Below are 22144 nucleotides of genomic sequence, written 5' to 3' on the forward strand. Positions count from 1 at the left end.
CTGAGTTAACCACAAGGCTAAGTCCTTCAAAGGAGGAAAATAAGCAAGGACACAGCTGACAAGGAGGCTATCACAGGGTCTTTTCTTTGAGAGCTTCATCAATGGGGAAAAGTCAACAATACCTAAGACAGGTTAAGATAACCACGTGCTTAGAGGCAGCTTTAGGTGGGAGAAAGGGACCTTGGAAATGAGTAAAGACTAGTACCTACAGAGCTCCAGTTCTCAATGCACACAAAACCTTTTAAGCAATATAAGCCCATTCCTGCTGGCTCACCTTGCTCCAGACACCCTCTCCTGCTCATATCCATGTCTGGGACTTTATTCTCTCAATTCAAGACCAAGTCTTTGAGGACTAATCACATTTAGGACCCAAACATTTACAAAGGTGGCTGGAGTTCCACCTCTTCCTGAGCAACCACCACCGCCGCCCCCCCACCTCCTGTTCCCTAGGTTACAGGCCCTCTGCCAAGGGAACAGTTAACTGGTCTAGGGTCTCACTCATATAATTACTATTACCCATGAAAAACCAGGCCACTGCCAGAAAGCAGCATTATCCCACTCTGACCTCTCCATGTCTTACCTTGTTACTCACTCACATTTTGTGAATTTGTTTCTATCTGGCCAGTGTCAATTTGTCAATTCTTCTCTAATGTCCTTGTCTAAAAACTTAAGCAGTATTGCAAAAAGTGTCAGTAGAAAATCAGAGTAAGATAAATTTGCCATGTCCTGGTGAGCTTTCAGGTTTGTTTTATTCCAAGCAAATGCGCTAAAGCTTGCTTCCTGAGAACACTTAAAAATCAATGCCCGAAGTCCAGCAACCACAAACTCCCCTTTCCAATAACAAAATGACAAGAAGAAAGAGAGCCACATAAACTGAAGCCAGGGAAAACTGCCTCTCCTCAGAAGGTTCCAATTAATGGGGGAAGGGGGAGACACTTAAGTCATGAACAAGAAAGAAAAGTCATCTCAGTTTCACTTATTTACGAAACAAAGCAGTATGAATATGAACACCTGTGTAACCAGTCTGAGTAATAACAGAATCCATGCTCATTCACAAGCTCATTCATTCAACAAATGTTTGATCATCTACTATGAGCCAGGCACTGTTCCTAGCTCTGTGAATACAGCTGTGAACATGACAGACATGGTCCCTATTCTCATGGAACTTAATTCTGGTGGAGGGAAAACAGAGAATCAACAAGAAGCAAACAAACAAGAAAAATATCAGATGTCTATGTTAACTGTGACATAAGTAGTTCCTTTATAACAGAGGAAAGGCAGGCCCCTTCTCCTAAGTAAAAGCAGAACTGAGGTATGAATGACAAGGAGCCAATCAAGTGAACATAAAGGCAGAATATTCCAGGCGAGGGTACAGTTGGAACAAAGGCCCTCTGTACAAGGTCACTGTGGTGAAAACATACAAGGCAAGGGGCCGAGTTAGGACACGTGGTTGCCAAGGCAGGCCGGGATCTGTTCACGAATGGCCTGTAATCAGGGTAAGGAGTTGGGACTTTTTTTTTTTTTTTAAGATTTTATTTATTTATTTGACAGAGAGAGAGACAGCAAGAGCAGGAACACAAGCAGGGGGAGTGGGAGAGGGTGAAGCCGGCTTCCAGCCGAGCAGGGAGCCCGACATGGGACTCGATCCCAGCACCCTGGGATCATGACCTGAGCCGAAGGCAGGCGCTTAATGACTGAGCCACCCAGGCGCCCCTGGGACTTTATTCTAAGGACAAGACCCTAAGCCAGCAGAGGGTGTGAGGAAGGGGGGAATGACATACTCCCTAAGAACTTATTGAAGTGAGCTGATCACTGAATCCAAGGTGTAGACTGACTTTCCAAAAAATTTACCTGGCCACAGAAATTTAGAAGAGTTTAATTTCCCAAGAAAAATGCTTAATTGCTTTGTAATCTATTAGTGCTATGACAGAATATTATCTATGAAGATGTACTATATGAAAGACGCTGCACATTGTTCTATTTAAACCTCACCCAACACTCGAAGTAGATATTATCATTTCCATTTTACAGATGAGGACACCAAAGCTCAGAGAGGAGGGGAAGCAATTTGCCCAAGGCCACAAAGCATGTATGTGGAAGAGCCAGGGCTGGAACCCAGGTTGGTCTGACTCAGAAGAGACGGGGTTCCCAGCCACTTTGTTCTATTGACTCTACCCTCTTCCCTGACAGGAGGAAGAAAGACACTTCTCCTGGTTTACCTGTCAAGCCTTCTGCCCATTGCTTTCTGCAGTCACTCACCTTAACCCAGTGAGGGACACAGACTGGGGCCTGACTCCAAATACCGTGCCTGGCAACCTTCCCTAACAAGCCAAATCCAGTCTCACCGTTCCAGGCCATGGACAGCCTTTCTCAGCACCTATAGTCCCATCTGTGGCTCTTCTCCCATATGGGGTTTGAATTCTTGGAAGACATGATAATCCTTACATTCGGAGGTATCTACCATGTGCCAGAAACCTGCAGTGCATTATCTCATTTCATCCTAACTGCTCCAGGAGGTACCAGTACACATTTATTCACATGAGAAAACTGAGTCACAGAAGTACCAGGAAAGGTCAAAAGCTATCAATTAACAGAAGTCGAATTCCATTCCCTTCTACAATATGCAATACACATAAATGGTGAGTGAATGAAGGGACAAATAAACTCATCATGGCAGTCTCCACCACCATGAATAAGTAAGAAAGCATGGGCACAGGTCAGGGCCTACACACCCAGCTCTAGACACTCTGGATTAACACATCCTCTCATCTTCTCAGCCAATATAGGCTCCAATTTGGAGACTGTTAAAGGTTTTGTCCTTTCTTCCCATTCATTCACCCACCCTCACCACCGCCAACAAAGAAATCAAATGAATCAAATGAACCTTCCCCAACATCTTCACACACACACAAAAAAACAATCCCATTACAAAGGTCATTTCCCCCCTGAGACCACTGGGGAGTATTCTACTTCAGTGACTCAGTACCAAACAAACCTTTACAAAAATACAAGCCGGCTTATTTTTCATGGTCTCTTTTAGGTCAACCATCTTACACAGTATTTTACAAAAGAAAAGAAACAGCAGCAATTGAATGTTTTAAGGTACCAACCAGAGAATCCAGGGATGTTCACTACTAGAAATGGGCACTCATGAGGCAGCAAAAAGAGAACGCTGTTTCAGATGGTGCAGGCTGAGTAGGAAGTAGGGGTACTCGCCCCCCGCCCAGAAGCTGAGCACCCTCTACAGCCAAGCAGCAAACAAACTGGAATCAGGGCCACAGAAAAGAAGGCCCAGAGAAGATAGCATCACCAAGTGGACATCTGATCTGGATCCCCTTTAAGAAACCCCCTAGGAGGGGCGCCTGGGTGGCTCAGTTGTTAAGCGTCTGCCTTCGGCTCAGGTCATGATCCCAGGGTCCTGGGATCGAGCCCCGCATCAGGCTCCTTGCTCGGCGGGAAGCCTGCTTCTCCCTCTCCCACTCCCCCTGCTTGTGTTCCTGCTCTCACTATCTCTCTCTCTCAAATAAATAAATAAAATGTTTAAAAAAAAAAAAAAAGAAACCCCCTAGGAGACCACGTTGTTTTGCTGAACCATGACCACACAGAACAAGACCAAAAGCAGCAAAAATGACAAGACTGAGCACATTAAGGCCAAGATCACATCTTCATTCCATTACCAGCATGGGGCCCAGCACACAGAAGACAGATAATAAAACAAAAGTTAGACAAACCTTAACTATAATTATTCAGTATTTACCCTGTGAACAAACCTAAGCACCTTTCATATATTCTCATTAATACTTCACAATTGGGGCGCCTGGGTGGCTCAGTTGTTAAGCGTCTGCCTTCGGCTCAGGTCATGATCCCAGAGTCCTGGGATCAAGCTCCACATCGGGCTCCCTGCTCAGTGGGAGCCTGCTTCTCCCTCCCCCACTCCCCCTGCTTGTGTTCCCTCTCTCGCTGTGTGTCTCTCTCTGTCAAATAAATAAAAATGAAATCTTAAAAAAAAAACACAAAACTTCACAATTAACCGTGAGGTAGATGTATGATTATTCCGCAGTTAGGGCTAAGTAAACTATCAATCAGGGAAGTGAAGTAACTTGTCTAAAGTCACACAGCTTGCAAGTGGTGAGGCTAAGATTCTACCTGAAGTCTGCCCAAGTTCAAATGCCATGCTCCTAACCACTGAACCACACACAGCCTTGCAGTTGAGTATGTGAAGGAACAGTGGGCAAGGCTACAGCACCCCTGAGGAAGGGCTCTGGTCTACAGTCTGAAACCATCCACCATGCATTTAACACTTGGTCTGACAGCATGTGACTCTGACCCAGGCTTCTTTCCACTCCAGGTCTCTCCTGTACCTCAGTCTTCCTAGCTACACAGTAGCAAGAGCTACGACAGCCCATTTCTAGCCTTCCAGACATTGGCTGCTGCCAAGAGAGAACATGTGCACGCCTACATCAACCAGAACTGAATGTTACATAAACCGCAGGTGCTGGCTTTGCTAACTTGGCACATCACATTTCAGGTAGTTGCCCATGTCAGTGGCTTAAGTGGTCCAAAGCACAAGGGGTAGCTCTTGCCCAGCAGTGACAGCCAACAGAGGGACAGCAAGAGAACAGGTTAACAAAGGGCTCTGTAGCTGTCAGATGTTAACAAGTGACAGGCCTGAAATCTCCAGGCCTTCTTCCGGGAAGGTGGAAAGATTCCAAATGCCAGCACCCTGAGCCACCATGTCTGCTGTGTGGCCAGGTGGCCCCAACAACACACTGACTAGCAACACTTCGGGGGGGTCAGTCTCAAAATTACCATTTGGGTGACTAAAGGAAAACAAGTCACCTATCACAGTAATGCTCCTTTTCTGATCTTCATTCTCACTCCCTCATCAAAATACATCCAGTGTACCATCTGACAGAGTGATCTGTTCACACTGCAAATCCAATCATCTCACCACCATGACTAACAACCCTCCAAAGGCTTCCGTGCTCTCCAGGTAAGTACAAAACACCTTGCCACAGCTGACCAGGCCTGCCCTTGCCAATCCCTCCAGCCTTATCTTGTATCCATCTCCTCCCATTGTCTGTGCTCCAACCACTTTTTCAGCACCTCACAGAAGCCACTTCTTTGCCCCCAACCCCACTCCAGAGGCTTTGTAAAAGCTGGGCCCTCAGCCTGAAACACCTTTCAACCTCATGTCAAGTTGTTCAGTAAACGCATGTTTGTTCTTAACAATTTAAACCAAAGATCACTTTTTCTAGCAAGTCTTCCCTGATACCCTCTCAACCCCAGGAACAAGTCAAATCTGTCCTATTTCTTATGGTATCACATTCCTTTCTTTCAACACACTTATAACAATTGTAATTTTACATTTATGCGTGTGATTATAATTTTATTAATGTCTATATTCATCAATACACCCTAAGGAGGAAATACATATGACTTGGTCATGACTCAGGATTTACCATAGTGTCTGGAGGGTAAAGGATGTTCTATTTATGTCTGTTGACAGAAAGAACAAAATTCCAGAGAGAAGGGAAATGAAGTTCTGTCCAAATCAAAAGGTTCTGCTTAGAGGGCGCCTGGGTGGCTCAGTCGTTAAGCATCTGCCTTCGGCTCGGGTCATGATCCCAGGGTCCTGGGATCAAGCCCCACATCGGGCTCCCTGCTCGGCGGGAAGCCTGCTTCTCCCTCTCCCACTCCCCCTGCTTCTGTTCCCTCTCTTGCTGTGTCTCTCTCTGTCAAATAAATAAATAAAAGCTTTAAAAAAAAAAAAAAGGTTCTGCTTAGAGAAGCTGTTCTCCCCTTGTGACCTTAAGCCAAACTGTTCTTTCCCCTTTGCCCTTCCTCTTTGCCAAATTTCTGATAGAAGTGACTGCTTATGTCCTGCCATTCTTCAGGCAGGTGGTAGCCATAGTGATAAGCTGGCCTACAGCCAAAAATAGTCTAAAAAGATATCACCTTGTCTGAGTGCTCCAGACTTCCAAAATAAAAGTCCACAGGAAAGGCCCAGGCAGATGGAAACACAAAAATCTCTACTCAGTAAAGAGACTAAGCCAAACAACTAACAGTTTCTTCAAAAAACAAATCTTCCTCAAAGCAGGCAGTGCCCCCAAGTGACCCACCCAAAGGAAAAAGGGGAGGGGATAAAGACTGCAAGGGGCTGAAGCAGAAAATCCCTGAATGGGATTTTAAACACCATCTTTCACTCCTTGGATAAGGCAGAGATTTGCCCAAACATTAAATATCAAAATCTCCCCCAATGAGGCAGCTCCAGAGGAATTCTAGTATGGCTCTGAACAAAAACCCCAAAGCCTGAAAAAGCTCACATGAAGCTCAGATTAAAGCCTCAATTCCCTAAGGAAGCAGGAGGGTCTTGTCCCTTCTTTCTTATTCTACTCTTTAGGGTAGGTGGGCAGGGTGGGGTAGGAGAATAAGAACCAATTACTGAGAACTGCTTAGTGACAGGTACTTCAGAGACAGAACTGGTAGTGAAAAACAGTGAGAAATAAATGAACACACACACACAGAGGGGCAGCTGAGGCTCAGCAAGGTTGTGTAACAGCTAGTGAACGGCGAGGTCAGGAGACAACCCAAGTCTGCCTGAATCCAAAGACTCTTCTCCTACCCTAGAGCTGCCTTTGTGGGTGACCCATGAGCCCAGCTCTGCTCCCCACCCCTTCACCACCTCCTTACCAGAATGGAGCTCCCTGGGTAAGGAAAGGCTGTCTTCCATGAGCACATTCCACCACAATAAGCATGTACGTCGCTGAGGTACACCACCACACCCTAGGTACAGAGTACAGTGCACTAAAGAGATGGGAGTTCATCATTTGTAGCTAATGGGGATGAGGCTAGATTTTCTGAAAATTCCAAATGGACCCACAGGGATGAAATCTCTGCCTTTTTGAGAACCCACTGGTGCCTGGTGCTTGGAATGGTAATCCTGCAACCCAGGGCACCTTAAACCAAAGGATGGCAGGTGTTCCCTGGCACCATGAGAAAGACAATACCCGCAGGGCAGACAACCCCAGCGGAAGTCTCCACACCACCTCAAGCTGTGCAGAAAGGGTATCACCCCATACCTGAATCACACACATTCACACAGCATCTCCTACAAGGTGAAGCACCCCTTCATTGTGCCGTAGTTCAAGGTTAACACTTCCCCCTGCACTCCTTTCAGGATCTGCCTCTTATCAAAAGCTATGCCAGCTGATTATTATAATGATAACTATTATGCCATTATAATAACATTATTGCACTTTTTTCCTGCACTTGACATCTGTTGGCTGATAGGTCTAACTGGTACATAAGCAATAATTATGCAGTGCTCTTTTCTTTCCAACCAAGCCTCTAGTGTGACTGTTAAAGCTAAATCCAACTGTAGCCAATGCCCAGCTCCAGCAGCAGTGGGAAACAAGGCTCATCTGGGCTCAGCCACCATGGTTCCAGTGGCCACAGTGCCAGAAAGAGAGGCTCAAATAGGTCCCCAAATGTTGACACACCCCCTTGCTCCTGGGAAAGTGATGGAATTCAGGGGAGAGACCAATCAGCAAGCAATTTATTGATGAAAACCCCAACAGGGCTAGAGGAGTCATACTCAGGCCTCCGTACCGCAGAGGAACAAGCAGTACCGAATCACAAGACCACATACCACAGAAAGAGCAGGAGGAGAGGCAAATGCAATTCTCTGCTGGGAGTTCTCAAATAAATGGTTCTCAGAGAGCAATTCTGCCTGCTTCCCCGCACACACGTCTTGCCAACTGCCAGGAAAACTGGCAACAGAGAAAAGGATAGAGCAGAGGACTATCCTCAGGCCCCTATTTTGAAACTGAGAAATCCATCAACCTGGCTGCTGGGCCTTCTATACACAGAGCCCACGAGGGGCCAGAATGCAGTCTGGAGTCCAAAATGGAGAAGTACAACTTCCTGTCAGCCAAAGCCCCTAAATCTACCCGCCACACTATTTATGACAAACAAGGTAGAGCAAGATGGGATATTCTATGACTGCAGAATATTACACGTGATCAAACAAACCCCACCGGGAAACCAGGGCTGGCCTGCTTTGTTCTCCACTCTGTAATACACAGAGCCTTTTTTTTTTTTTTTTTTTTAAGGCCGAGATGGGGGGCGGAAGGTTTTTGAAATTTAAATTACCAGTGAACACTATAATCTATGTGCAAGGAGAAAAGGAACATTCAAGAGTGCCAAGCACAGGCTCTCGGGACATGTGTGGCCGAGGCAGTAGTAGCCTGCGGGGCTTTCTCCTCCAGCCTCAGCACGCTGCTCTCATTGTTTGAGAGCAGGCAAGCCAGCAGGCAAGGCCCAGGCTGCACAAAGGGGCACTGTCCCCTAGGTCTAGGGAGAAGATTACTCTCTCAGAAGCAAGTCAGTATGAATCAACAAAGAACGAACAAGACTAGTCACCCAAAGAAGTAGCCCAACCAAGGATGGGTTTAGAGAGGTATTACTGAGGGCAAAGACCCTATCTCACTCACCGCTAAATTCCCATAGCCAAGCAGTATCTGACACGTAAGCGGGTCTTTACAAAGAACTGCAGCTTGAATGGTAACCACAAAGACTCCTTAGGTTGGAACCAACTGATGAGAGCTAGAATCTAGTTGTTCCTACTGTAACCTGCGGTAAAAAAAACGGCTGTGGTCTGTGAAGAATACACTAAAAGGTACCCAGAGAATTCAATTCAGTCTCTCTGAAAGAAACTTCTGGAGCCCCAAGACAGTAACAGGTATACTTTGGTCAGACTACAGATATAGCCCTAAAAGTACAATGCTGTGAGGAGAGAGAGGGAAGAAGTGAATAAATGGTACAAAACATATACTGAATGCATACTGTGTGCATATCAGAAAAGCTCAGGGAGTTTTACAGATGAAGCAATAAGGGACAAATTAAATAACTTTCTTAAGTCTAATAGCTAGTACATGGTTAAATCTGGATATATCTGATGCTACAGCCAAGAGCTTTCCACCCTATTTCACCTTGACTTCCTCCAGGGGTGAGCTGGCTTCCAGCTAACCTTATCTAGAGAGGAGACAACTATCCCACCTGTCCATACAAGTCAACTTGCTAGGCATGTTTCTTAGAGTTAATTAGTTAACTGGAACTATAGCTGAATGGGCTCATGAATTTCATGTCCTTGAGAGAGCCCACGGGAACTTAAACCTGGGGGAACTGGCTGAGTTTCCAGACCCACAAAGCTGCCAGCCAGTGACCAAGCCATCAGCTGAGGCAACTCTCTTGGCACAGTGTAGGTCAGGGCTGGGGGAGCAAAAGAAAACCCAGGCATGATCTCTACAAGCCCCCAACAAGCTCTCTTTGGAGATTGCAAAGGAGGTACCAAGGGCCTCTCCCACTCTGAGCTTTGTCAGTAATGTACAGAACTCTCTTTGAAGGTAACCTAATTTTGATTTAAGTAGAAATAGAAAAGGTAAAAAAAATGAAGGATTTCTGCTTGGTCTTTAGAAGCAACTGAGCCTTTCTTCCATGTTGCCCACCACCTCTCTAGAGCTTCCAGAGACCTTCTATACCCATGATGCCAGGGGCAGGAGAGCAGAAAGGGCAAGAGGATTTTCAGGGTTGTATTCTGAAGAGACCAGTGGTGAGGATCAGCCAGTGTTTCTAATGGAAGTGAATACCCTGGACAAACTCAGGGGAAGCTAAGTAGTACTAAAACACAGTCTCCCAGGGTTGTCTGTTTATTTCACCTCCCATGTGAAGGCTTTCAATAGTTAACATTGTTCCCCCCTACCTCAAAGCTTAGGAAAGCTGATGATTCACCCAGGTGCACAACAGCTGCTGGGAAGACCTGTGGGAAGGGGCCACCCGGCAAAGGTAGGCAATGTATGGTGAAGAAGGTCTCCCAGGAGTGCCCTACATGCCAAGCCATATGTTGTCAGGATATTAATCCAAACCCATCTTGCGTACTTTACAATGTTTACTCTCTCTGGGATGTGGAGCATTAAATTATATCCAAGAACAGCATGAGTCCTTCCAGTTCTATTCCACATTTACTTCTTTGCTAAAAAGATTTGTAACCTAGAAACAAAGCCCTTTGCCTAACAGCAGCAATAATACTCAGCAAAGAAAAAAGAAACTGTTAATTCAAGCTTCCCTAACAGATACTGCTCCAACGAAGCCTTGGTTTACCCTAAGTAGAAATTGGAGAAACCTATTACTGACCACTTTTTTCCAGAGAAGACAGGCCTATATCACTGAGAGTCCTGAAGAGGTGAAAGCTAAAACCGAAAAAATAAAGCACAACACCACAGCTCTGCTCTCACCCCAACAGAAACAGCTCTGAAAAACTGTAAGAGAATTCCAAAAAGGGAAGACTACCTCACTGTCATAAGCACTAAGAGCAAGGAGCAGGAATATGAAGTAAGGCTACCTGCATTAGTCACAGCCCTACCCTAACCGTACAACCCTCAGTAAGTATAAGTAATTCAGACTCTCTGTGAAATGGGGATGTTTTAAAGATCCGTTATTTGAAGGCCTTTTTTTTTTTTTTTAAGATTTTATTTATTTGAGAGAGAGAGAGAGCATGAGCAGGGAGAGGGCAGAGGGAGAAGCAGGCTCCCCACTGAGCATGGAGCCCAATACAGGACTCCACCCCAGGACCTGAGCCGAAAGCAGACGCTTTACCAACTGAGCCACCCAGGCACCTCATGAAAGCCCTTTTATAAACAGTAAAATGTTGAGCGTACTTTAGGCCTGATAGTTATTCTGAAGACCTCTGGTTGAGAAAGCCTAAGACACTTCTGAGGAACAGAAAAACAAGGCTATCACCTCCAAGGGACAATCTACAGTTACTGGTTCTAGGTGTTTACAGAGAACCCACAGTTAAGGAATAAAGTGAGGACAGAGTGGAATTTGAAGAGGAGACCACACTTAAGTCTGCCCAGGGACATTTTTTTAAATATTAGCAATATATGCGCACAGCTCAAATTTGAAAAAGCACACAAAGGTATGCAATGAAAATTAAGTCTCTCTTCCCCCTCACTGCCCAGCCACCCAGGGCCCCTCACCAAAGACAACACTCTTTTCAGTTTCTCATCCAATCAGCTTATTTCTGCCTCAGATGGAGGTATCAATGGTGGTAACACCTTCAAACCTAAAAGGTAATGCCAAGCAAGTAAGCTCTGCCAGAGGCCTTAGGGACTATGAAAAGAACAGGGCAGCCAGAGGGTAAGATATTGCCCTGCAAAAGCCTCCATGGAGGTACAGATCTCCTCCTGGCTATTATACTGCTTTGCCCCCTGGCTAACCACATTTAGGCAATAATTTTGTACAATATACCTCCCTTTCACTTGTGCTGGTTCATTCAGAACTCCTTCTCAGAGAAGCCATTAACAGGAATGATTCCTGGGACCTCAGTCTGTAACCAGACTGACCACCAGACCCTCAGAAGTAGCCTAGAAGCAAGAACCATCAAACCTGCCTCAGCAGAGGCTGGGCAAAAGGGTAAAAATCACCGAAGTCCCTGGGTCACCATCTTTCTAGGGACAGAATACAAGGGAGGATGAAGCAAAATAGGAGGTCTCTGCAGGACTTAGCTCAAGAGACTACATTACTACCCACAGAAAATAAGAGGACACTCTCAACCAAACCTAGGCTTTCAACAGAACTCCCTCAAAAGCTTTCAGGTTATGTCTTCCGCTTCCTTTCTTCTTCCACAAGGAGCTTAAATATGCAAATTACAGGCTCTACCCAAAGATCATAGATGGGTAGCCTTGATGCCAAATCTGGACCACAGATGTACTTTGGTAGTCCCTGGGGATTTCACATAAAAATCCCACTTCTCTTGTAATGTAAGGTAAGGACACTAGAGCCACACTCACTCATGACTTTAGGCTGAGCAGCAGCTGCCCTTTATGGAACACAGGAGCCCTCCAGTTTGACACAGGCCCACCACTCCCTGTGGCTCACACTGACTGTCCCCTACCTGACCCTGAAAACACCTTCGAGTTGGAGACCCCTGGCCAGTGAGTGACAGAGGAGGCTGAGGTAGGCACATCGGCTGACAAAGAGCAGGACTCCTACATTCATAAGCACTTACTAAACACCCTCTATGTGCCAGGAACTGTGCTGGGGGCTGGGTACACAAAGAGAAATGAGGGATGCACTTTCTGCCCGCCAGGAATTTCTAATCCATTTGGGAAGAGGAGACTTATTCTACAGAATCGGACTGCTTCAGACACCAAGGGCTCTGGTAGTTGAGCATGCCAGATTCACTGTGACTAGGGTTCAAGGAATGCTCCAGGAAAGAATCGGGAATTGAACAGGACTGTTACCATTTCTCAGGCTTTCACGTATTTCTTCGTTCAACAAACATTTATGGTGTCCGTGTTACACTCAGCATTATGCTGGAGACACAAAATAAAGCATAGCCCATGTCCTTGAGAAGCTCATATAATAAGAGACAAAATAACTAACCAGGATAAAGTATGCCACATTCTATAATCAAAGTGTTGCTATGGGGATACAGATGAGGAGGTATCAGGCAAGGCTCACTGAAGAAGACAGCTGTGCAGTTTAAGTCGGAAACAAAGGAGAGGGGACCTCTGGGCAAAAGAACTGGCCGAGTCACAAACATGAGGCATCTTCAGAGGGCCACATGGACCAGTCTATCAAGAGCAAAGGATACATGTGGGTAATGGTAGAGGATATAATTAAAGTGGTAGGACAGGGACACACCGTGAGAGGCACAGAACATCAGAACACCTGGACAACGGATGCATTTAGAATGTACTCAGCAGCAGCCAGGTGGTGCCACCGAAGGCTTCTAAGCATGAGTGTTCTCCAATGAGCACTGTATTTAGGAAGACCCCAAGGGGCAGTGGTACACAATGTCCTAAAGGAAACCAAAGTAAGGTGTAAGAGGAGCCTTCCATAATACCTCAGGAGCAGTTACAGGAAACAGGGGAAGCATTAAGACTAGGTAAGAAAGGGGGCGCCTGGGTGGCTCAGTTGGTTAAGCGACTGCCTTCGGCTCAGGTCATGATCCTGGAGTCCTGGGATCGAGTCCCGCATCGGGCTCCCTGCTTGGCAGGGAGTCTGCTTCTCCCTCTGACCCTCCTCCCTCTCATGCTCTCTGTCTCTCATTCTCTCTGTCTCAAAATAAATAAATAAAATCTTAAAAAAAAAAAAAAAAAAAGACTAGGTAAGAAAGATACTGCAGGGGCGCCTAGGTGGCTCAGTTGTTAAGTGTCTGCCTTCAGCTCAGGTCATGATCCCAGGGTCCTGGGATCGAGCCCCGCATCAGGCTCTCTGCTCCTCAGAGAGCCTGCTTCTCCCACTCCCCCTGCTGTGTTCCCTCTCTCGCTGTGTCTCTCTCTGTCAAATAAATAAATAAAATCTTAAAAAAAAAAGAAAGAAAGAAAGATACTGCAGAGGCTTGCCAAAAAATTTAAGACAATAGCATTTCTGGTTTTGGTTTTTTGGGGTTTTTTTTTTTTTTTTAAAGATTTTATTTATTTATTTGACAGAGAGAATGAGATAGAGCATGAGAGGGGGGAGGGTCAGAGGGAGAAGCAGACTCCCTGCCGAGCAGGGAGCCCGATGCGGGACTCGATCCTGGGACTCCAGGATCATGATCTGAGCCGAAGGCAGTCGCCGAACCAACTGAGCCACCCAGGCGCCCAAGACAATAGCATTTCTTTGAAGAGACTCTTTAATTTTTCTTTTTCTTTTTTTAAACCAATTCAGACTGGTTTTCCCACCCAATGATAAGGTTTTGGCCTATTTGTTTCATTCAGAGAAGTAAGGCACAGGCTGTAACGACGGTAAGGACAGTACTCAGGTTTTTTAGAAACTCAGCTTGAGAGCAATATAATGAGGGGTAGTAGCTTCGGGGGCTTTTTCCCCATTCCCATCCCCACTGCTACACTGAACTAGTTGTAAATCTCAAAGAGAAAGAGTCAACTTGAACACAAAATCCGGGTCAGTGTATTTGCGCCTCCCCGACCTTTCACAAGGACCAGAAATGGGCATACAAATCAGAAGAAAGCCGTGACAGAAGTCAAAGTTCCCATAACGAGCTAATTGCTTCACGTCTGGCTGAAGAGCAGAAGGCAAGAGACAAGGAGAATATACTGTCAAAGGGCCCCAGGCAGACTCTGGACAGTCGGCCCTGGAAACAGGGCCCACCGGCTGGGACAGCCAGTTAAAGACAGCCCCAGAAAGGTGAAAACTAAGCCAAGTAAAGAAGAAGATGGCAGAGAAGCTTCAAAGTTCCTTGCTATTTGTGACTATTATTCAGCATGAGCCAGCTGTGACTCCTGATAATGAATAATCAAACAACAAAGGAGAACCATGAGAGACGATGGACTCTGAAAAACAAACTGAGGGTTCTAGAGGGGATGGGGGGTGGGAGGATGGGTTAGCCTGGTGATGGGTATTAACGAGGGCACGTTCTGCATGGAGCACTGGGTGTTATATGCAAACAATGAATCATGGAACACTACATCAAAAACTAATGATGTAATGTATGGTGATTAACATAACATAATAAAAAAAAGAAAAAAAACAACAACAAAGGAGACCGACAATGATGTGATGGTTAAGGGAACACTGGCTTAGTCAGCATAACTTATCCTGTAACCAAGTCTTGGGTCAGGAATTAGAAACTACTGTTGTTGACATAAGTGATAACACAGAGCACTTATACTATGCCAGAGGAACCACTTTCCATATGTATTCTCTCAAGTAATTCTCAAGACAGTTCCAAGAGGAACTGTTACTAGTCCCATCCTACAGATCATGAAATTAAGGCTTAGAGAAAATGAGTAACTTGTCCAGGACCTGACAGCTAGTAAGTAAACAGCAAAATATGACCAAGTAAGCTGACTCCAGAATGTTTGTGGGTTTTTTTTTTTTTAAGATTTTATTTATTTGACAGAGAGAGAGAGAGCACAAGCAGGGAGAGCTGCAGACAGAGGGAGAAGAGAAGCTGGCTTCCCTGCCGAGCAAAGAGCCTGATGCGAGGCTCAATCCCAGGACCATGACCTGAGCCAAAGGCAGACGCCCAACCAATTGAGCCACCCAGGCGCCCCTCCAGAATGTTCTTAAACCACTCTGACACACCATTCATTCCCTTAGTCTTTTTCTTTTAGTGATGTATCACGGGTTTGCTTTGGTCACCAGATAAGGTCCACTGGTGCACTGGCCCCATTCTTTACAGAACACCCTCAGAGCAGCCTGGCCTGAGCGCTTGTTCTGTTTCTAAAATAGTGGGAAGCTTCAAATCTATTTCCTCTGGGGTAAGATCAAGAGGAAGCACACTTCAACACGAAAAGGAAAGAAATCAGCATGACAGCCAAAAACCTCACCAGTGAAGGTTTTAAGATAATGAATAAAGCAGTCAGTGGAGGTGAGGACTTCTCCCTCCCTGGGGATTTTTAACTGCAATGGCATCTTGCATCTTTATAAGGCTTTAAATAATTTTAACAACTTCTACGGCCACCCTCTATGAGTCCTCTGGCTTGAGTCTCAGCTCTGCCAGTAATATGCTGATGGCCCTAAAAAAGGTATATAGCCCATTTCACTTCTCTGGAACTCAAGTTTTGTCATCAGTAAAATAAGAACCCATTGAATACAAAACTCAAGCACTGGAAGGTGACAGAACCACAAGGGAACCTCCTGACTCTTCACTCACCCAAGGAACCACCAACAGCCATTCCTTGGAATTGAACCAGACCCTGCACTCATGTTCCCAATAAAATTGATATAATGACCCCTAGGATGATGTGTTCCAGCCCATAAACACCATGATTTCAGACTTTAGCAGCTGGGCCCAAGGATGGCGACTTTGCTTCATGAATACAATCAAACCCAACTCCCCATGACCAGCAGTGGGGAGAGTCACAAAATCAACCTTAAATACCTTCCTTAGGATCCTGCCCCTTAAGTTTCCAACTCTACTACCAACTGAATTCAAAGTGTGACCAATCAATGTTGTCTGTATCAACTGTCCTACTTTATGTTACTTCCACTGAACTGAAGCCTGCTAGTTTTCTCAAGTTTGGTCAGATGGCTGCTGACCCCGTGGGAGCCTCACAGAAATGAGAGAGGCAAAAGCATGAAACTATTCCCAGACATAAAGAAATGCCCATTTAAAAGTCCATTGGTATCAGCATTCCTCACCTGACCAATGAGATACATCTGTGATTCTTCTTTCAGCTTCTAGAACTCCTCCCCTTCGTAAGACAGAAGAGGCAGACTACTTGCAGAAAGTCAAGTAGCTAGACATGGATCAGTTCACTGACTGCTGTGATACTCCTCTGCCTGGAATGATAAGTGGTAATTAAAAAGCACAACAGGGCGCCTGGGTGGCTCAGTTGGTTAAGCGACTGCCTTCGGCTCAGGTCATGATCCTGGAGTCCCGGGATCGAGTCCCGCATCGGGCTCCCTGCTCGGCAGGGAGTCTGCTTCTCCCTCTGACCCTCCCCCCTCTCATGTGCTCTCTCTCATTCTCTCTCAAATAAAATAAAATAAAAAAATCTTAAAAAAAAAAATTTAAAAAAAATAAAATAAAATAAAATAAAAAGCACAACACCCTCAGTCAAGACACAGCCAGCAAGCAGACCTCAGAAACATACCCCTTCCCATTTCTCTGCGGCTAGGACATGTGACATGGGCTAACCATCAGACACTACCCAACTTCCAGAAACACCTGAGCCAACACAGCAGGCTCAGCTGTGAAAAAGTAAGGCCAAGGAGGCATCAGAGAAACAGATGGTAGATGGAACACTTCAGAAGTCCAAGATTTGGGGAGCACCTGGGTGGCTCAGTCAGTTAAGTGTCCAACTCTTGATTTCGGCTAGGGTCATGATCTCAGGGTCATGAGACTGAGCCTGGAGTTAGGCTCTGCAATGGGCATAACGCCTGCTTTAAGATTCCCTGTCTCCCTCTGCTCCTACCCTCCTCCTCTCTCCTTCTCTTAAAAAAAAAAAAAGTTTTTAAAAAGTCCAAGATTTGGAAGAAAATAAAAATAGTAAAGACTTGGGGGCGTCTGGGTGGCTCAATCGTTAAGCATCTGCCTTTGGCTCAGGTCATGGTCCCAGAGCCCTGGGATCCAGCCCCACATCAGGCTCCCTGCTTGGCGGGAAGCCTGCTTCTCCCTCTCCCACTCCCCCTGCTTGTGTTCCCTCTCTCGCTGTGCCTCTGTCAAATAAATAAAATCTTAAAAAAAAAAAAATAGTAAAGATTAAACTCAATTCTAGCCCCTTTGGAGAAGTCCAGGTAAAAATCATCCCTCCCACCTCTACCTCCACACATACTCCATTTCTTCTCCAACTCTCTTAACAGCATTAGGTTTTGAGGCAGACAATATGGAGTAACATCAGAAAAGGACAAAACAACTTCTGCTCTGAATTAGGAATATCATTAAGAAGGGGCACCTGGGTGGCTCAGTGGGTTAAGCAGCTGCCTTCAGCTCAGGTCATGATCCCGGGGTCCTGGGATCGAGCCCCGCATCGGGCTCCCTGCTCAGTGGGGAGCCTGCTTCTCCTTCTCCCTCTGCCTGCAGCTCTGCCTACTTGTGCTCTCTCTGTCAAATAAATAAATAAAATCTTTAAAAAAAAAAAAAAAGGAATATCATTAAGTAAAGCAGAAATGGCATTCTTACTAATCCCCATGCTTATAAACATGTAATGGCCAAGGAGTTTCCTGGGCCTGCAACACACTTTAGGCAACAGGCTCAGCGATTAGAAACAGCTCTGCTGGTTGGCAAATGGAACCAGGAGGGACATATTCACAGCTTTGATCCTTATAAAGGCCCAAGATTTTACCTCAGATCTTTCCATGACAGCCCTTAGCTACAGCCAGCCATCTCAGGAGAAGTCAAACAGGATGGGTAACAAGGGAACTAGACCTAAGGCACCACACCTTGGGAAAACTTAGTGAGCTCTTCAAGAGCAGGAATTCTTTCTCACTTTAGTGTCCTCAATATCTTCCACTGGACCTGGCACCTAGGAGGGCCTTAAGAAAATAAGGTGAATGGTCAAATATCCTGCTGATGAGAGCAGGCTCATGTTGAGAGGAGGAGGGTAGCATAGTGCAAAAGAAATCACCGTGGCATCAGAACTGGGTTGAAAGCCTGGCTACAACAAACTTTTTGACCTTGGCCAAGTCACTTAACTTCACTGAGCCTATTTTTTCTTCTGTAAAATGGGGTAATACCAATTATTTTACAAGGTTGATTGGAAGACTGGATGAGATAATGTTCTCCCACTTTTACTAGTCTGGCGTTGGGGTGGTAACAGGTAGATCTTTTGGATATAAAACATGCCTTGATGGCTGTATTAGAGAGAGAATATAGGTAAGACCATGCATTCTCAATGAGGGCAGTATCGCCCCCAAGCGGGGCAGGGAATGATTCTTCGGGAAGAAAAATCTTAGATATTGTAAGTTTATGGCCTTCCAAAGGGCCACAGTATAAGTGGATACATGGTATATCTGTGGTATTGAAATTCCATGGGGAGGGGACAATTAGGGGAAAAAGTCTCAAAAGGTGATAGTGAACAAAAGGTTGAGAATCACTTGATTAGATGTCTAAAGAGCTGACCCACTACCTTTAAGAACCTGACCACACTGGCACCCTGATCTCACACTTCCAATCTCTAGAACGGGGAGAAATGTATGTTTGCTATTTAAGCCATCCAGTCTATGGTATTCTATAGCGGCCCATAAGTGACTAAGACACATCTCAAAGCCTAAAACACCAAACCCAAGGGCACTGTTAGGAGGATGAGAGCAGACATGGCCAGCCAACACAACCACACCCTTACCCACGCGCCACCGGCTGGAACCTGAAGGAAATACAAGTGTGTGCTGAACATGATTCTGTTGCTCCTCGATTCTGTCTCCAAGGTGGAAAATAGCACAAGGAAGGATGCCAAGTGTGAACCCTTCCTAAGTCAGTAAAATTCTGGGAGAATCTTCACATGTGTCCTGAGCAGCTTTTATCTTTTACAAGGTTCTTATTCCAAAGGCAAACTCAATTACTGTTGATGCTATGAATCAGGGGTTACCCAAAGCCCCACCTGAATGGCAAGGGGCTATTCTCCTCCCCTACTCAGCAGGGAAGCCCTCGGTGAAAGAACACGAAGAAAAGGGCAGGATACTGCCCCTTTAGACCACATATAATTAAAATAAGAAGCTCTGTGCTGTGAAAAACTAAGGCCTGCAGCTTAAGACTGACTCAGAGAAGGATAAAGTAGTCACCCATGTTCAGAAAGAGAAAAGATTAGTCTCACAAGGACAGGTCTCCAAATTGACACCAAATCCAGGAGTTAGAGATGCCTGTGGTACAGAGCGTGAGCTAAGCACCAGCGGCGGCCCCAAAGAAAAATCCCCAGGAACACATGACCAAGGGGCTAGCATTGTAAGAATGTTCCGATCAGCTCTCCTGAAAAGAGGCTTACTCCAAGAGACTGGCAGACAGCCTCTGCAACACAGCTTCACTGAGGAAAGGATAGAAAATGAGTGGGGGGAAAAAAGGCAAGAAGTAGGATGAAGTCAGAGCATGAATCGACAAAGATAATGAACTGTTCTCAATAGCAAATCTTCATTCTTTGAGGGTAGAAACGGTTACTGCATTCCTATGTCATTAATGTGTTCCTCCTCAACCATTCTTTCAAGTAAGCATTCCCGTTTTTTTTTTAAAGAATTTTAAAGTAATCTCTATACCCAACATAGGGCTCGAACTTACAACCCCAAGATCAAGAGTCCCATGCTCCACTGACTGAGCCAGGCAGGTGCTCCAGTATTCCCATTTTTATGCAGTGGAAAACTGAGCCTAAGAGGTGACTTGTGCAAGGTCATATGGCTAATAAGTGACAGATTCAAAACATGTTCACCACACACCAAAAATCTATTATGTCCACTTCAAAAGAACTTTTTACTCATCTGAAGACAAGTCGGGTGACAAGGTTGCTTTAACCAAGCCACTTGGGGGTAAAAAAAAAACAAAAAACCAACAGTATGGTATTATGTATTAATGAAACTGATCGCTAACATGGCTCAAAAATGTCTCTGAAGACAATCTCAGAGGTAGATTTTCAAAACTGCTTTGGACAATGACATATCACTTAAATAAGGCCACACTCCCACCACTCACACCTACACATACCACTCTAAAGGAGAACAGCACTCAATGAAAAAGTTCTAGCACGTTTATTTTAAAACCCATGTTGTTAACTTTTCAGTTTCGCTTAATTAGCCTTTTACTGGGTCAATGAAACACACTGACCCTCAAAGTTGGACTCTGCAGAGAATGACTGGTCTCCAAAGACATCAGAAAAGGTCAAGAAAGCAGGAATCCAAGAACAAGGCAACTTTTCATTCCTGGGTCACCACAGCTGTACTAATATATTCCCCATTCCCACCCTCTGTAAAATGGGGGCAATAAGTCTTTTCCGTAGCCAATTTCATCATAACACCACATAATTAGCAGATTAAATTCATTAAACAACCAAAAGAAAAACATAAATCTGGTGTGGCAACACCTTCTTAAAAACCTAAGAGCCATATTCTCAACTGAAACCACACACCAACTTACAATCCATGTTATACATCAATCCTAACATCCTCATACCCTGGCTCCCATCAAAATCCTGTCCAAACTCCAAATCTAGCTATATTTTTATCAGACAACAAAAAAAAAGCTTGGGTGAAGTGAGAGCTAAAAAGACAAACAGATATAAAACAAAACATCTTTTACACTGTCAAAACAAACATTATTACTGTTTATAAACACATCAGTTTATTTTCTTAGCAAACATGTAAGATTCATTCTCCCACTGCCTACCTACTCTGGGTTAATCTAACCCCTTCAATCCCCCAAAGCAGTGTGTGCTTTTGTTTTGTTTTAGTGAGGTCAGAAAGCCACACAAGCTTGAATCAATGCCAGATATTTAAAATTTTTTAGTAGAAAACTGACATTACATATGGGGGGCAGTATTTTTTTTAAAGACATCAAACATCCCTCTAGCTTCTAGAGTGCAAAGAAACCCCCACTGGCCTCCCAGGTGTTAGGTGTTCTTTCCCAACGGATTCCCTCCGGTCTTCTACAGGAGAGACTCTCAAAGCAAGAATTTCAGGACCATCAGAAAGAGAATCACCTGGGGAGCACTGCAGGTGCCCATATTCCACTTTAAATGAAATCACTGAGTAGAGGCCAGGGATGTACACAACCTCCTAGGTGATTTGAAAAACACCAAAGTCTGAAATCCGTACTTCAAAGACAAGTCTTCCATCTACCGGGAAACAGGAAAACACATGTCAGGCGTGGAAATACGACGCGGGTAGAGGACAATTCCATACGGTGAAGACACATAGAGGCCTCGGCCAAGAACCAGAATGTCAACAAGGAAGCGGTTAAATGCAGAAACTGAGGGTGGGAGAAGGAAACAGGGAAGGAAGATGAAACAGAGAATCAAAAGCTAGTCTCGGAATCCCCACCGCCTCATCTCCTGGCACTTAAGAAAAGTTACTAGAGACGACCTGAACAGAAAAGGTAGGTAAGGCGACTCCTGGGCTCTGGCCAGGGTTCACTTGGTCCCGCTTTGGAGGAACGAGATGTATTTGGGGATGGGGGTCCTGTCTGGGGACCCCGGTACAGTGCTGGGAACGCGCCGGAGCCGCCGGTGGGAGGAGGCTCGGACAGCGCCCGGAGCCCCCCGCCCACCTCCATGACCGGGCGGCCCTCACCGCCCCTACCTTTGGCTTCCCGCCCGCCAGCCGAGGGGCAGACACAATCCCCACAATTCCAGGCGGCTGCAGCGGCAACCAGCTCCCTATGCGCAGACGCGGCGGCGACCCTCTGAAGCTGTGAGCGCGCAGTTATTACGTCACTCGCCGTCTCGCCCAATTGCCGCCTTCCAGAAAGATGTGCGGCCGCCTGCCTCTCTTTCCCGCGGGCAAAGTTAAGCCCCGCCTCTCTCCCCGCCTCTGCTAAGTCCCGCCTTCTAGCGCCACCTCTGATGGAGTGATTTTCCCCTGTATCCCTCCGCCAGAGTGAGAGTCGTCTGAAAGAGATCCCCACGGACTTGATTTTGCTTCCAAGCCAGATCAAAATGGGACTTCGAAGTTTCATCTGTGATTTCCCAACAGTCTAATTTCTTTCTCGCGG

The 22144-nt window shown here is 45.6% G+C and overlaps 1 protein-coding gene across 3 annotated transcripts in view; it reads right to left on the reverse strand.

Annotated features, from left to right (window-relative positions):
• SIL1 (SIL1 nucleotide exchange factor) overlaps positions 1–21847 on the reverse strand; it is a 212244-nt gene extending 190397 nt beyond the window's left edge. For 2 of the 3 annotated variants that reach the window (XM_035014245.1, XM_035014244.1), the window contains exon 1: positions 21733–21847. The gene's annotated coding sequence lies outside the window, so the exon portion shown is untranslated. Of the gene's footprint in view, positions 1–21134; positions 21270–21732 lie in introns of all 3 variants that reach the window. The other variant, XM_035014246.1, reaches the window with a different exon arrangement.
• Between the last annotated feature and the right edge of the window lie 297 nt (positions 21848–22144).

This window comes from Mirounga leonina, unplaced genomic scaffold, assembly GCF_011800145.1.
Source record: "Mirounga leonina isolate KUSES-001 unplaced genomic scaffold, KU_Mleo_1.0 Mir_168, whole genome shotgun sequence".
Taxonomy (NCBI): Eukaryota; Metazoa; Chordata; class Mammalia; order Carnivora; family Phocidae; genus Mirounga; species Mirounga leonina.